The sequence below is a fragment of the Balaenoptera ricei genome, chromosome 3 (assembly GCF_028023285.1).
Source record: "Balaenoptera ricei isolate mBalRic1 chromosome 3, mBalRic1.hap2, whole genome shotgun sequence".
NCBI lineage: Eukaryota > Metazoa > Chordata > Mammalia > Artiodactyla > Balaenopteridae > Balaenoptera > Balaenoptera ricei.
In genome coordinates, this window is record NC_082641.1 from 42,392,217 (window position 1) to 42,410,041 (window position 17,825).

The 17,825-nt window shown below is 42.6% G+C and overlaps 1 pseudogene; it reads left to right on the forward strand.

The window, feature by feature from the left end:
* The first annotated feature begins 368 nt into the window (after positions 1-368).
* On the forward strand, positions 369-1,740 carry LOC132363330 (AP-2 complex subunit mu-like; annotated as a pseudogene).
* Positions 1,741-17,825: the final 16,085 nt, after the last annotated feature.

A 17,825-nucleotide genomic window follows, 5' to 3' on the forward strand; every position in this document is an offset into this window, starting at 1 on the left:
ATTTTCTATTTGAGAATATATATGAACAATCTCCTAAGGAAGGAAACAAAAGCAAAACTAAACAAATGGGAGCTAATTAAAAGCTTTTGCACAGCAAAAGAAATCATTGACAAAATGAATAGACAACCTACTCAATTGGAGAAAATATTTGCAAATGATATGACCACTAAGGGGTTAATATCCAAAATGTATAAACAGCTCATACAACTCAATATCAAAAAAATCCCCCGAACAACCCAATTAAAAATGGGCAGAAGACCTGAATAGAGACTGCAGTGAAAGCCGAGACAGCGGGCAGGCGAGCAGGGGGCGGGTGGACATCTTGGGATCCGAAGAGTGGCCAGGCCGGCCGAGCAGGGAGCCGCGGACAGCAGGTCTGTTCTCAGAGTGATGGGCCGTGGAGACTGAGCTGCCGCCATGACTGGAGGCTTATTCATCTATAATCACAAGGGGGAGGTGCTCATCTCCCAAGTCTACCGAGATGACATTGGGAGGAACGCAGCGGTTGCCTTTCGGGTCAATGTTATCCATGCCCGGCAGCAGGTACGCAGCCCCGTCACCAACATTGCTCGCACCAGTTTCTTTCATGTTAAGTGGTCCAACATCTGGCTGGCAACTGTCACCAAGCAGTCAATGCTGCCATGGTCTTCGAATTCCTCTGTAAGATGTGTGACATAATGGCTGCCTACTTTGGCAAGATCAGCGAAGAGAACGTCAAGAACAATCTTGTGCTCATATATCAGCTGCTGGATGAGATCCTAGACTTTGGCTACCCAGAGAACTCAGAGACAGGCACGCTGAAAACCTTCATCACCCAGCAGGGCATCAAGAGCCAGCATGAGACAAAAAAGAGCAGTCTCAGATCACCAGCCAGGTGACTGGGCAGATTGTCTGGCAGCGGGAGGGCATCAAGTATCGCCAGAACGAGCTCTTCCTGGATGTACTGAAGAGTGTGAACCTCCTCATGATTCCACAGGGGCAGCAGCTGAGTGCCCATGTGTCAGGCCGGGTGGTGATGAAGAGCTAACCCGAGTAGCATGCCCGAGTGCAAGTTTGGGATGAATGACAAGACTGTCATTGAGAAGCAGGGCAAAGGCACAGCTGATGAAACAAGCAAGAGCGGGAAGCAATCAACTGCCATTGACGACAGCACCTTCCACCAGTGTGTGTGACTCAGCAAGTTTGACTCGGAGCGCAGCATCAGCTTCATCCCACCAGATGAAGAATTTGAGGTCATGAGGTATGGCACCACCAAGGACATCACCCTTCCTTTCCGAGTGATCCCGCTAGTTCGGGAAGTGGGACGCACCAAGCTGGAGGTCAAGGTGGTCATTAAGTCCAACTTCAAGCCCTCACTACTGGCTCAGAAGATTGAGGTGAGGATCCCAACCCCACTGAACACCAGTGGGGTGCAGGTGATCTGTATGAAGGGGAAGGCCAAGTACAAGGCCAGCGAGAACGCCATCATGTGGAAGATCAAGTGCATGGAAGTCATGAAGAAATAGCAGATCAGTGCTAAGATTGAGCTTCTGCCCACCAACAACAAGAAGAGGTGGGCTCGACCCCCCCATTTCAATGACCTTTGAGGTGCCATTCGCGCCTTCTGGCCTCAGGGTGCTCTACTTGAAGGTGTTTGAACCGAAGCTGGATTACAGCGACCACGATGTCATCAAATGGGTGCACTACATTGGCCGCAGCGGCATTTATGAGACCCGCTGCCAGCTGCCTAGTGGCAGCTAGCCTGCCTCCGCACCCCCCTCTTCCACAGGTCTGGGTGCCCTCCACCACCACACATCAGTGTCTCCTCCCTCCTGCTTTGCTGCCTTCCATTTGCACCAGCCCGAGTCTAGGTCTGGACCAACCACATTGCAAGCGGGGCTCCCTGGGCAGGGTGGTTTCTGAGGCTCCTGCTCCTCCATGCATCTGCCTGCCCCAGCCCAATGTCAGGCTCTGAGTTCTGCGACCAAAGCCAGGTGGGCCCCATCTGCTCCCCTCCCCTGTGGCCACATCTCTCTGGAGTGGGAGGATTGGCTGCCCCTCACCTTAGAGCTCCCCCAAAGGCCAGTAATGGATACCCACCCCTCAATTCCTACTCTGCTTTGGGATAGTGTGAGCTTCATTTTGTACATGTGTGACTTCGTCCAGTTATAAACCTAATAAATTCTGTAGAACGGGAAAAAAACAGCACCTGAATAGACACTTTCCCAAAGAAGACATACAGATGGCCAACAGGCACATGAAAAGATGCTTAACATTGCTAATCATCAGGGAAATGCAAATCAAAACCACAATGGGATATCACCTCACACCTGTCAGAATGTCTATCATCAAAAAGATCACAAATAACAAATGTTGGCGAGGATGTGTACACTGTTGGTGGGAATGCAAATTGGTGCAGCTACTGTGGAAAACAGTACAGATGTTCCTCAAAAAACTAAAAATAGAATTACCATATGATACAGCGATTCTACTTCTGGGTATATATTCAACAAAAACAAAAACACTAGTTTGAAAAGATACATGCACCCTAATGTTCACAGCAGCATTATTTACAACAGCCAAGAATGGTAGCAATCTAAGTGTCAATCAACAGATGAGAGGATAGAGAAGATGTGGTATATATACACAGTGGAATACTACTCAGCCATAAAAAAGAATGAAATTTTGCAATTTATAACATGGATAGACCTGGAGGGTACTATTCTTAGTGAAATAAGTCAGATAGAGAAAGACAAATACTGTATGTTATCACTTATATGTGGCATCTAAAAAATAAAACAAACTGATGAATATAACGAAACAGAAAAAAAAAAAAACCTCCTTGTATTATCTAGTAATATATACTAAGATCCCATATTAGAGAATTAGAATTTGCACATACCACTTAGCAGTATCCATTTCAAAACATATCTGAATAACAAAGCTTTTTATATTTGACATTTCCCCTCAGTTTTCAAGGCTATTCTTTCCCAATAATTTTCATCAGAACTTAAGAACACTTGGGAGCTGTGCTACCAAATGTTAAAACATACTGTCACGCTACAATAATTAAAACACTGTGTTATTGCACAAGAATAAATTAATCAATGGAACAGAGTAGGAAACACTGAACGGAATCCCATTATAAAAATTTAGTTTGATAACGGTAGCTGATAAAATAAATAGGAGTATGATTCAATATATGCACCTAAGATAACTGGGTAGTTATCTAGAAAAATTAAATTAAAAGCTTATCCCTATTACACACTATAATCAAAAAGAAAAATTACAAGTGAATTTTAAAAGTACTAAATGTAAAAAACAAAAAAATGCCATAAATATCCACTGTGCTGGTTATTCTTTATTCTCTCACCTTTCACTGCCCTGTTCTGTGCCCCCAGGAGACTGCTCTCTGGTTTCAAGTTTGATTTACCCAACTGACGGCACCAGCAAGACAGCAGCCTGTGGAATGACAGACAGATTGGAGTATTTTTGTTCTTTGACTCTTGCTGTTTCTATTCCAGGTTCTGGCAGAGGTTGCCTCCGTCTGTCAGCAGCTCTGATGAGGCTTCCCTCTCTCCTCTGGCTCCAGCCCACAATGGACCAATAGTTCTGTTTCCTTTTCCCTGTTCCTCAGGCTCAAGGGGGTAATGACTTCCCATTGTTACTGGTCTCTGGATGCCTATAAGTCTGCATCAATTCTGATGTGTGGGAGTTTTTCCCATATCACCAAGCAATTCTGCCATACCAGCTTGGTATCCTAAAATTCAACTCAGTTCTGACACTATCTACCCATAGATCCTACAAGTTAAGGGGTCAGTCCAACAAGATTGCTCCCCTAACCCCAACTTCAGACATCAGTTGCAAGCCCAGGTTATTACCTGTGTTTCTGATCAACTGCCTATAGACTGGCGATTCCAATGACCCCTTCCTTGGGTTGGATTAATTTGCTGGAGCAGCTCAGAGAACTCAGAGAAACATTTTACTTATTAGATTACTAGTTTATTATAAAAGGGTATATAACTCAGGAAGAGGCAGATGGAAGAGATGCATAGTACAACGTATGGGGAAAGGGTGAGGAGCCTCCATACTTTCTCTGAGTGCCTCTCTCCTCGAATCTTCACACGTTCACCAACCTGGAAACTCTCTGAACCCCTTCCTTTTGGGTTTTTATGGAGGTTTCATTACATAGGTATGATTAATTAAATCCTTGGCCATTGGTGATTGAATTCAATTTCTAGCCCCTTTCCTCTTCCAGGGATAAGGACTGAAAATTTTCCAAACCTCTAACCACATGATTGGCTCCCCTGGCAACCAGCCCCCATCCTAGGTTACCAAGGGGCTTTCCAAAAGTCACCATTAGCCTAACAGAAGACGATTCTGTCACTCTCCCCACTTAGGAAACTCCAAGGATTTTAGGAGCTCTGTAACAGAAATGGAGACTAAGACCAACTATATATTTCTTACTAGAAATCCCAATATCACAGTGTCTCAACATTTTTGTTGGTCCCTCAGCCCTGCCCACATCTCTGTAAATAATCACTTTATTATATATTTTTAAAAAATCCAAGCTAAGTATGCTTTTTGTTTCCCCTCGGAACTCTGAATGATGTATCCACCTATATATTCTTCCTTTGGCACAAAAAAGGCATCTTTAAACAAACAAACAAACAGAAAGACCACAAAAAAATAGGAGAACATAAAAGGAAATTTTTATAAATTAAGGAATATTTGCAATTTTTTGGATTCTGTCTAGTCTATGTTTGAGACTAAAAAGTATGATGATATTCAGTGTTGCTGAGTATGGTAAACAATACCTCTTTGTTGCTGATTTGTACCATAAATTAGCACAATCTTTCTGCCAGATAGTATGTTAAGGCTCAATATAATTTTAGAAGTAGAAGAGCAAGAATTAAAGAATTTACTCTAATGATACAATAAAAACTTGCACAAAAATTTGTGAGGCATTCTTTACTTTGAAGTATTGAAAATTTAAGAAATTTGTTAAGCAAACTAAAGTCTATCCATATTACAAAACACTATACTGTCAATAAAAATCATCTTCCAGAAAAATATTGAGTGAAGTGGAAAAATGCTCACTAAATTTAAGGAGGGAAAGCAAGTTACAAAAGGTATATAAAATTCCCACCTTTATTTTCAGTGGGCATATCTCCATGTCAATAAGTTTTTGTTTAGGACCTGATTCTAATGGCAGTATTGTACTTCATAATATGGATATGCCAAAACTTACTGTATGCCGAGAAGAATCAAAGGTTAAGTTTAAAAATGCCAAAAGAGGAGAGGGATCAAGGTGGTGGAGTAAGAAGACATGGAGCTCACCTCCCACCATAGACATATCAAATATATATCTGCATGTGGAACAATTCTCACAGAAAACTAACTGGAAACTGGCAGAACTCCTACACAACCAAGGCTGCAAGAAAGATTCCCCCACATATACTGCGATCCCCAGTTCCAGCTGAGTAAATAAGTGCATACCTATCGATAATTACTTTAAATGTCAATGGACTAAATGTTCCAATCTATAGACATAGGATGGCTGACTGGATAAAAAAACAAGATCCTCCAATATGCTGCCTATGAGAGACTCACTTCAGGGTAAAAGACACACACAGACTGAAAGTGAGGGGATGGAAAAAGATATTTCATGCAAATGGAAACAAAAAGAAAGCAGGAGTAGCAATACTTGTATCAGACAAAATAGACTTTAAAAGGAAAGCTATAACAAAAGACAAAGAAGGGCATTACATAATAAAAGTGATCAATACAAGAAGAGGATATTACACTCATTGACATACATGCACCCAGTATAGGAGCAAAACAAATACTAACAGATATAAAGGGAGAAATTGACAGGAATACAATTATAATAGGAGACTTTAGTACTCCTCTGATATCAATGGACAGCTTTTCCAGACAGAAAATCAATAAGGCAACAGAGATCCTAAATGACACAATAGAATAGTTGGACTGAATTTATACCTATAGGACAGTACATCTAAAAAACAAAAAAAAAAAAAAAACAGAATACACATTCTTTTCAAGCATGCATGGAACATTTCCTAGGATTGACCACATATTAGTATACCAAACAAGCCTCAACAAATTTAAGAGGATAGAAATTATTTCAAGCATCTTTTCTGACCACAATGGTGTGAAACTAGAAATCAACCACAGAAAGAAAAACAGGGGAAAAAAATGATCACAAGGAGATTAAATAACATGCTGCTAAAAAACCAGTGGGTCAAAGATGAAATCAAAGAGGAAATCAGACAATACCTCAAGACAAACAACAATGAAAACACAACCTTACAAAATCTATGGGATGCAGCAAAAGCAGTTCTAAGAGGGAAGTTCATAGTGATACAGGCCTTCCTCAAGAAAAAAGAAAAATCTCAAATAAACAACCTAACCTGTCACCTAAAAGAATTAGAAAAAGAAGAACAAACAAAGCCCAAAGTCAGCAGAATGAAAGAAATAATAAAGTGAGGAAATAAATAAAATAGAGATTAAAAAAATAGAAAATATCAAATGAAACCAAGAGCTTCTTTTTGAAAAGGTAAACAAAATTGATAAACTTTTAGTCAGATTCATCAAGAAAAAAAGAGAGTCCAAATCAGTAAAATCAGAAATGAAAAAGGAGAAGCTGGAACCAACATCACAGGAATACAAAGGATCACAAGAGATTACTATGAACAAGTATTTGCTAATAAAGTGAACAACCAGGAAGAAATGGACAAATTTCTAGAAAAAAATACAGCCTACCAAGAAGGAGTCAAGAAGAAACAGACAATTTGAACAGACTGATCATTAGAAGCTAAATCGAAACTGTAATAAGAAAAACTCCTAGCAAACAATAGTTCAGGACCAGACGGCTTCACAAGAGAATTCTACCAAACATATAAAGAAGAACTTATACTATCCTTCTCAAACTGTTCAAAAAAATTGAAGAGGAAGGAACACTCCCAAATTCATTTCACAAGGCCATTATCCTGAAACCAAAACCAGACAAGGACACTACAAAAAAAGAAAATTACAGGCCAATATCTTTAATGAATATAGATGCAAAAATCCTCAACAAAATATTAGCAAAGCAAATCCAACAATACATAAAAAGGATCATACACCATGATCAAGGTGGATTTATTCCAGAGTCACAAGGATGGTTCAGCATAGGCAAAAGTGTTCTACTCTTTCAATGAACATGTCCCATCTCGATTCTATTGGATTATTCTGAAGAAATCAGCATTTTTAGGACCCAAAATCCTAAGAGGTTATGAGCTATAAAATGCAATGAGCACAGATCACTTTTATTTCTAAAAGCCTAGTTTTCAGTGCATTGCAAATTATTTTCCAATTTGAACTGTAGACGCAGCCCAGAACTTCATTTAAGCTCAGAGTTTATTAGTGGGGGAGATCAAATGAGCTGTTTTGGCCGAACGGCAGGCCAGGAAAGCATGTCTCCTTTCCTCACTTCCCCTGGTGGATATGACTGGATGGGACAGCCACCATCATGTCCCTCTGTGAAATGCTACACTGGGGGTGTCAGGCTCTTCAAAGCAGCTGCCAAGCACATACTATTCTCCTGAAACACTACGCTTTGAAAGGGTGGAATTTCCCTGTGCTCTTGTTTCATCTCCTCAAGCCCAGTATTCTCAAATATTCTCCAAGAAACGCTCAAAGTCTTGGAGAACTCAGTGTGGCTTTAATTTTCAGTTGCTATCAAATGGGATACAATTAATTTCTTGTGGAACTGATTTTTTTAAATTTGCCAGGAAATTCTAAATAGGCTCTTTTGGTGCTAAGTCTATGAATAAACTTTATTCTTGGGACAAGGAAGAAATAACTAAACCTCTAAGGATTGTAACTTCATGGCAAAAAAAACAGAGTAATTAGGAAAGTAGACTTTGAAAGCAAACAAATATAGACAGACGGGGGTTTGAGTACCAACTTTGCAACTTTATAATCTGGTCATTTTGGTCAGTTTGCTTAACCCCTCTATGCTTCAGTTTCCTCACCTGTAAAATGGGGATAATTATAGTACTGATCACATGTGTTTTGAAGATTAAATGAGATGAAGATATAGGGTGACCAACAGGCCTGGTTTTTGCCCAGGCCTGAGGGGTTTCTTGGGACACAAGACTTTCAGTGCTAAAGCTGAGATATTCTGGGCAGACTAGGATGGCTGGTCACCCTATAAGAGGTCAGGTACTTATATAATGCCTGGTATCCATAAATTATAGCCATTATTTTATGTATTACAAATATCTTTAAGCATATTCTCATGGACATGTTTTCTACATAGGTTAATTAGACACATCTCGACTTTACGCTTTATAAAAAGACTAAAACATATAACAAAAAAAAAAAATGCTTCATTAGTAGGTCAGCATCACTGTCCATTTTTAAGGTCTACTCGGTTATTTCTAAAATTCTACAAGTCTATTTTTTTGCTTACTGACACCAAGTCTTGAAAAACCTCACATTGCTCTGTGAAGTAGTATGTAAGTACATATTTCTTCAAAAGTGCACTGTGGCAAGATAAGAAGCTTTGTCACAATAAGAAATGACTTGTAGAATAATCTTTTTAGTACAACGAATAAAAAGTCATTTAGGGAACATCAAGCTTTTGGATACAATATTTCCATGTGAAACATTTCTAGTTAAGACGACCTACTGAGCATACTTCTTTATCAGTCCTCTCCTACCTGTCAATCCTATTTAATGACCTAAATTTCTCTTTTGTCCTTATTCTCTGGCATTGCAGAGACTAGGAGGGAGCTTATCAGGTGACCTCAGATCGTGGCAAACTCCTGGCTGACCAAAAGCTCTTGGGATCACATTGACAAATCAGGGGAAAGGGATGCAGAGCCATTGTTTTCTAAGTTTGTCTGGTTTTAAGAGTCACCTGGGGCTCTTGTTAAACATACAGATTTCCGGGTTCCTCCAATAGCGATACTGATTCAGAGAGGGGGTGGCGAGCCCTTGAACCTGTAACTGATTGGTGTCCCCTGAGACATTTATGATGGGGCAAGTTTGGAAATGGTTCTCAACCAGGGATTGTCATTATGCCTGGGGGTCTCCAAGCACTTAATGCCCTGGAACCAAGGATGATAAACATCCCACAGTGTTTGAGCCAACACAATACACAAAACAAACCCTGGAAACAGGACAACCACTGTATAGAATTTTAAATGGAACTCTACACTTCATTTAGACACTCCATTAACATTTGTTAACTTAACAAAATTATCAATATCCCAAGGAGCTAGACTAACTATAGGCTGACCTGGTAATTTTCCAGCAGATGATAACATCTCCCTCTTGAGGGATAAGGGAAAATTACTTTCATACAAGCAATTATTTTTAAACTGATTTATTCCTGTTCTTATTTTCTTCAAAGATTATATAATGCTATGTTTTATATGTAACACCAGGAGAGAGAGTACTGTTCCTTTCAGAAGGGACATTCTGAAAGAAAAGAAACAACCATGTGTAAAAAGATATTCTTTAACAAGTCTTATTCTTCATTCCCTTCCTACTTACCGCTCATCAACATGGCATGAATAATGCTTGTCCTTCTATTTACCATTTTATTCTTTCTGCAGTGGTTCTCAAGTATAGTTCTCTATACATGGAAGGTTTAATTTTCCTAGGGTTCTGTCTTCTCCTATTTTAAGTTTTCTTCTTGTATTTTCTTCTTCCCCAAGTACCTTCATTTCCCCTGTGCTTACTTTCTGTCCATCTACTTCTCTTTCTTTCATTTTCTCTCTAGCATTTACTCCCTCCTGCCTTTTGATCTAGAACCTTTAGTGCCTGTATTATTCCTTGGATGTTACAGGCCAGCTGCCTGATGTGGGATGACCAGCTGTCCCAGTTTGCCCTGTACTAAGACCCCTCTGTCCCAGGCCAACCAGGATGGCTGATCACTCCACTTCACCAGTAACCTAGGGAAATAATACACTGACACCAGGTGGAGGGAGGAGTAACACTGTTATTGGTAGTACCCTGCTGGGCTGCTGTAGTTTTTAAATTAGTGATTGTTGGAAGAGCATGCAAATGCAAATAAACCAAATAGGGGTCAGAACCAATTATTAGCAAGAGTTTCTCTGGTCCTTTCTGTGAAGGACCAGAGAAACCAAGTATGTGACTAAAAGAGACTTGGAAGATCAGTGTGAGAGACTGAGTTGGTCTTTAGAGCTGAAGGCTGGCTGTGAAGCTCGTGTGTAGCCCTGCCTGTGGAGAAAAGAGGATAGCTTTGGCACTGAGATGTTTGAGCTGAGTACAACCCACTGATGACGTAGTCTATTCCAGAGTAACGGACAAATTGGGAGGACGCATTGAAGAGGCAGAAATGGCTCTTCCTGTTCCTGGGAAGCATTGTGGAGGCTGAGTCTTACCAGTCTGAGTTGCAGGATCAGAGACTTCTCACCGGCGAGCTGAGCGGGAGTTCTCTCGGGGGCTCAGTGGAGCCCCGAACAGCCTTCTGTGGCTTTCTGCAGTGCTCTGGCTCAGAGCTAATTAGAGTAGTTAGGGGCTAAAATGTCTGACCAAAAACAAGCTTCACGGGCTTCCCTGGTGGCGCAGTGGTTGAGAATCTGCCTGCCAATGCAGGGGACACGGGTTCGAGCCCTGGTCTGGGAAGATCCCACGTGCCGCGGAGCGGCTGGGCCCGTGAGCCACAACTACTGAGCCTGCGCGTCTGGAGCCTGTGCTCCACAACAAGAGAGGCTGCCATAGTGAGAGGCCCGCGCACCGCAATGAAGAGTGGTCCCCGCTTGCCGCAACTAGAGAAAGCCCTCGCACGGAAACGAAGGCCCAATGCAGCCAAAAATAAATAAATAAATAAATAGCGTTCCCTTTAAAAAAAAAAAACAAGCTTCACCACCCCTGTCATTCTACCATGAAAAGGACCATTCCTCTTTTACCTTCAGATTGTCTTTGAACGTGCCAGTATCCTTAGTCAAAGGCCCTACTATAACTCATCCCCACTGCGACGCTAACCAATGACCCAGGGTTTGTTTTATTTTTAGGAGCCATAGGAAGAGCAGCTCTGTCACCTCTTCACTTCCCCTGTGAGAGAGGATTCCTGCTTCCAGGCGCACACGAGGCCTGTTTGACAAATTAGACAATTTTGAATACATGACTTATTCTTCCGTAATTAATTCATTCTAGCCGAAAGCACAGAACTGTGAGATTCTTAACAGACGAAGGGAGTGAAATCCAAGACTCTCAAGTACTTCTGGGGGAAGTCAGACGCAACCATTGCTCCTCGTCTTCATTCAGCAAACCGCTTATGGAGCATTTAGTACATACTGAGCACTCTGCTTGGTGTTGTAGATAAAACGATGAAAACAGTATAATTCTTGACCTCAAGGCACGGATGCTATGGCTTTTAGAAAGTTACATACATATGAATAATAAAGGTGACAGGTGCTAGAGTCAAAGCATATTCAGGTTACAAGGTAAGGGTGTAGTCCGTTCTCCCTGGGCTGTGGTCCCTGTAGAGATCTAGCCTACCAGCTCTGGAGGAGAAGGTCTGTGACTGTGATTGATTTATTCATCATTGATCTCTACTGCCTCACACTTAGTAGGTGCTCACTAAATAGTTTTTCAATGAGCAAAAGATGGTCTTGCCATAAAGTGTGGTGGATGTGCACAGAAACGATGCAAGTAGTTCAGCCAAAGGGTCCAGGTACTGCACGATCGGGCCCTGCCTCCCTCTCCAGCTGCCATCTCCCATGCTCTGCTCCCCTTCTGTCATGCTGAGCAGTTCAGGCTTTATCCTGAAAGCAATGGGGAGGGGGGGGCCCAGAGCGTAGTTTTATGTCGGGCTCTGACATGGTCAGCTTTGTGTTTTAGAAAGATAATTCTGGCTGCAGCGTGAAGGATGGATTAGAGGGGGAAACTCTGGAGTAGGGAAGATCATGCAGATTAGCAGTCATTCAGTTGGGAGAATGCACACAAGCATTGCCCGGTAACTGTCCAGGGCCCACCCCAGACCATTTGAATCAGAATCTCTGGAGATGGAATCCAGATATCAGTAGTTATAAATTGTCCCAGGTGATTCTGGTGAGACACGAAGTTGAGAATCAGTAGCATGAGACGGTTGCAGAATGGAAAAAGGGGGCATAGATACTCGGGCTATTAAAGGTAGAGGAACAACACCACTAAGTAACAGAGCAGGGGCCGTGAAGACAGGGAGGAATTGAATTACTCACAGGTTCTGGTTGGAGTCATTGACATGGGAAGTAAGGCGACTGACCTTTCTAATTTCCCTGGAGTATCATGCTTTCAGTACGGATGCTCCCTCGTCCCAGGGCAGTTGATCACCCTACAGGAAGGACAGTGATAACTTTTACCAAAATAAGTAACAGGCATCAGAGTGTGGCTGGGAGAAAGATGATTAATTTTAAACATGGGTGACAGCTGCTAAGTATTGGTGACTAAGGCTGTCCTAAAGCTCACAGCTGAGGATCAAATGAGCTAAATACCCCACATTCTAAATTCCTAGAATCACAGCTGTTAGGGCCATACATCCTCAGCAGGGCTTGCTAAGGGAAACCAGGAGGCAGAATAAGCACCACCACCTCACACCCTAATATAAGATGAGGTTGAAAGGGAGAAGGCTGTTGCCTTTTGTAGAAGTACGTTACTCATGTAGAACTGCTTATTTTCCAGAACAGGGCAGGGTGGCTCTGGGCTGCCTCTCATCCTCAGAGCTGCGGGAAGGAGCTGACAAGAGAACCGCTCACAGGTGTGTGGGTCTCTGCTTGTGCCCGCCCCTGTCTGGACAGTTAGAGGGCACAGGCTTACTGTCCAGCCCCCGTGCTACCAGGGTGGAGGAAATGCACATTGGGGAAGAGATGCTACGGTGCGGGGGTGCCGGGTGAAGCAGGGCCAAGACCGTCCCCACTCAAACCCCAAGCGGTTTGGAAGATGGATCCCACATGTGCCTGAAGACGCAGGAGTTGGCTGTGGTGAGTAGATCACATTTGGAGCGTTGTTCTTACCTGGGAAAGTCACAGCAAAGAGGAAAGGGATATATGGCTGCCAGCTCAGGGGCTGGGCCTGAAGCTGAGAATGAAGCTCTCTCATGAGGGACCCCTAACACCCAGAGCTGCTGCTTGGGAGCAAATTCCTCGGCAGATGAAGCTGTCAGCCTCCATGTGCCCACACTGAGCACCAGGACAGCAAGCTGGGTCCCGCAAGGCCCCTCTCCCTTCCTTAACCCTCCCTCCTGAGCTCTACCAGAGCAAAGGACATCTTTGTGATGCAAAGACATGGGCAGGGGTGTGGGGGCCAGACCGCATCCACAGCCCTGTTCTGCTGCAGGGTCAGGAGAGGAGATGGGAGAGAAGAGAGACAGTGATTGGGGATGAAACTAGAGCTTTGAGACAAGATCACTGAATCCTGGGGGTAGGAAGTCATTGTTTTAACAGCTGGAAGTAACTGTTCTAAGAACTGAGGGGGCCAGAGAGTTAGAGCATTGGGCTGAAATCACTAAGGAAGCCCACTCTCCATGGGAAAGGGGATTCTGACGCAGCAGTCACTGCCGTGTCGTGAGCAACCCGGAGGAGGGACCCAGGTAGGGAGACACCGAAGCCCTCTGCCAACAGTGAAGTGGGCCCTTCAGATGACTGCGGCCTCGTGGGAAATCCTGAGACAGAACCTAAGGCCCTCCTGCATTCCCAGCCTCCAGAAATGTGAGATAATAAGTGTTGTTTTAAGTTGCTAGTTTTGAGATCATGTGCCCATAGATAAGGAATAAGAGTTGTCCTGAGTTGGGCCAAGGAGGCCAGGCCTTTATATCTGACTCGCTGACTAGTCCTGGGGTGCAGGCCGCTCCTCGAAGGAGGATGACTTGGATGAGGCCTTTTTCTTCAGCTAAGGCAGCCCCCAAAGAGGGCAGTCCGCTGGAGGCTGTTTACCAACAATATTCTCACCCGCTGGGTGATTCAGTCCTTTGTTCCTCAGGAGGGATCTGGGCGGCTCATCATGGTGAATGCTGTGAAGTGTTTAGTGTGGGGCTTCTGTGGGCCTCCAGAAAGAAGCTTCTGGAGCACAAAAAAGGTGCTGGTAAGCTAGGACTCAGAGTTTGAGGGTCTGGGAGTATCCGCCATGCACCCTATTCTCTTCGTTACCACTGCTCTCCTTTTAAATGTTGGGGTTTCCTGGGGTGTCACTCTTGACTTCCTCTACATCTCTGAGTAGAAAAACCAGGGAGATTGGTGTCCATAAAGCAAGGAGGAGGAGATAAATAGGAAGAACATGGTGGTCGCTGAATGTAACGGTTGGGGTCTCGGGAGAAAACAGACGACAGACTCAAGGGGAGAGACAGAAAACGCTGGATGAAGGGACTCTTGACAGAACTGTGGTCAGGGATGGGGGGAGCACCAATAGGGACCTGCCACCAGGCCTGCAGGGGTGAGGGCAGGGAGGGCACGCAGGGGAGGATCTTTGTGCAGAAAGCTGCCCATCAGGAGCCGTGGCCTTCCGAGAGGGACCCAGCGCTCCAAGGACGCTTGGCAGGGCCAAGGGCATACATGCTGGCTTCACTCTCCTCCTGCCCTCTGGGTTTCCGCCAAACCCACCTGGGAGCCACATGGTCCAGGAGTCCGTTGGTGCAGCCCACACAAGTCAGCTCCCTGCTGGCTGCCCCCGGCGGCACAAGGCAGGGCGGAGGAGGTTGGAAAGTGGCTCTGCAAGGGCAAAAGTGAAAGGTGTTCAGCAGACAAGAATTAGATGTGCTCATGACCAGCTCCCTCTTAGAAGTGATTTAAAATAACTGCAAAGGTTGGGGTATACTTAGGTTTTAAGGATGATATCTGAGAGAAACTACTCCTGTCTTCTCCCATAGTGTCCCTGATGCCACTGACGGATCGTAGATAAAGAGGCCACGGGTCTGATTCCCGGAGTATTACTTTCCTAGGAAATTATATTCAGCTCTGTATCTTGACTGTGGCATTGTGCTAGAGTCCGGCAAGATGTCCAGAGGTAAACAGGAAAAGGGTACAGGAGAACTACTTTTTACACCTGCATGTGAATCTTCAATCATTTCAAAATAAAACATGCAATTAAAATCACATTCCCTTATTCATATTCCACTCATTCCACTTATGATCATTGAACTTGAAGCTTTAAAAGTGATGCAGAGTTCCCCAGGAATCACTGAGCTAGTTTGCATTCTCATCTCATCAGAATGAAAACTTTGAGTCACCTGATCTGCTGTGATTTGGATCTTGCTTCTGTTGAACGCAGCTGTTGCTGCCTTGAATAAGGAAGAATGAATCTCAGGCCCAGGAGAGGGGCCTGAGGCCCCGGAATGCCAGTGACCAAAATAGACCACAATTGGGTCTGTTTCACATGCACACTTGGGTCTACTTCTTGCGCTGATATTGTGATAGAACAGCTCTGTACGGCAGGCCATGCTTCTACAGACAGATCTTAAAATCCTTAGATGCTGTGTTTATGAGTCTGTTTTTGTTTGTTTTTTAGATTGCCAGAGGGTGAAGGGGATTAAGAAGAACACACCTGCAGTTATAAGATAAATAAGCCACAGGGATATCATATACAGCATAAGGAATATGATCAATAATATTGTAATAATTTTGTATGGGGACAGAGGGTTACTAGACTTATCATGGTGATCGTTTTGTAATATACGCAAATGTCAAATCGCTGTGTAGTACACCTGAAACTAACAATATTGTACATCAACTATATTTCAATAATAAAAAATCCTTAGATGCTACTGCTTCCTTTCAGAGGCTCTCAGTTAATGGAATTAACTAGCTTATTTGTCATTAGAATAAAGTAGTAATTTAAAAAAACAAATCTACACTAACAAGCTCATTTGGGAAACGACAGCTGCTCCAAGATTCCAGAGGAGAAGGGGGAATTAAAAACCTGATCCCAGCTGAAAACATTTCTAGACTGAAAGTGCCTGATGTCTAACTCAATTGAAATGTGTTTGGAATGTGTGTGGAATGTATAGTGTTTCCTTGTACTTTTTTTCTTCAGATTTTTTAGCTCTATGATGTTACATTTCACAGGCTAAATATGGAATGGCTTGGTAGCCTAAGGTTACAGAACAAAAATGTTAATTCTTGGCCCTGTATACAAAACAACTCTCACTGATAGTGTGTGCTCTTTATTCTTTTCCTTGAAGATTAAGGTTTAAGTAGTTTTATCTCTGGGTAGGATGTGCTTCATACAGGATGACTCCGGATGCCTTTTTCTATATATAATTGGTACAGTCAGGACTGAAATTTCATTTTCCCTCTCCTCATAGAAAATAATATAAGCACCTTATTAAACAGCACCTAGACCAGGAAATGCAAGGGCGTTATAATAATTCTAAGCTCATTATGATCTTAGTGAACAGGTTTAGATTCAGGACAATACCGGAAATGATTATAAAGTGCATGCCTGATCAATTTCAATGGAGTCATTATTTAGTGTGAGATAAATTTAATGCACATCACTGTCAAATGCACCCATGTTTGTGGAAAAATAGGAAGTCATTACAGTACTGCTTCATAACAGAAATTGTACTATCAAGACCCATAGATGTCACCACTAAAAATGGTCCCTTTCCTAGGCATTTACACTTGTATCTTGATCACCCAAGAAAGAGTAGCTGATGAAGGTCAGCAGAAGGTCAGGTCTAAGGCAGAAACACGATTCCTTTATGAAATAAACTGCCTTGTTTTATCTGGCCCCTTAAACGATCCCACTAATTACATTCAAGCAAGCAGGGTGGGGACAGATTGTGTGGAATTTAAAACAAAGGGTGTAGCGCATCTCCATGGCTGTTTTGTTAGAATCTGTTAGCTATAAATTACATTTTGAGTTGTTACTATCATTTATCTTCAACTCCTTATAACTTCCCATCATCAGAGTGAACCGCCAGGTGGATGAAACTCTCTGGGCCTCAGTTCAGGAAATCAGTCAGTGGCATCATGGAAGTTTTCCTTTTGTATTCAATCCTGATTTAGGTTCAGAGCCTAAACTGAGTCATTGTTGTGCAATTGTGTGACCTTGGGGAAGTTATATGACTTTCCTGAGCTTCGATTTCCTCATCTGTAAAAGGAGGGTAATGTGAGATTCAGAAGTAATGTATCTAAAGCACCTAGCACTTCTGTGCTAGGCCATAATAGGCCCCAAATCAATAGTTGTCTCCACCAAATAAAGCATATCAGCGGGCTTGACTTGAAATTTATTCCTACTTTAAATGATTTCCCGATAATAAGTCTGAGACAGATTGATAACAGCCTTTTATGGCTCCTCCTATATGTGAGAAACATGTGGGAAACAAAGCAGAACACTTAGGGCTTGTTTCAGAGATAAAAGACTAGATAGTGCCCTCTCGTGGTAAACGGGTAAAACGCGTGAAGGACATTTATTTTTTTACTTGGATTCAGACTGAAATCACAGAAATACCTAGAATGTAAAACCATGGGGTCAAATATAATTAATATTTGGATAGGGTTTTAACTTTCACACCATCCTATAAAACAATGAAATGAAGGAAAAGCTCCTTATCTATTATAAAACAAATTGCAGTTTAATCATATGAGCAACAAAAGAATCAGAGCCAGAAACTATTTTCTTTTTCAATCAAAGGTGACCACTTTGATTCATTTTTGCACTCATGACTAAGTATTACATAAAAAAATTAGTTCAGTAGGATGAATTAACAGACTTCTTTCCAAGTTCATGTTGTAGTACATAACTGATTGTTTCACAGGATTTCTGGTAGTCTCTGACAGTTTAGAAAACAGGAATTGGGCCATATAATCTTCTCCAATGATTGTCTCTAA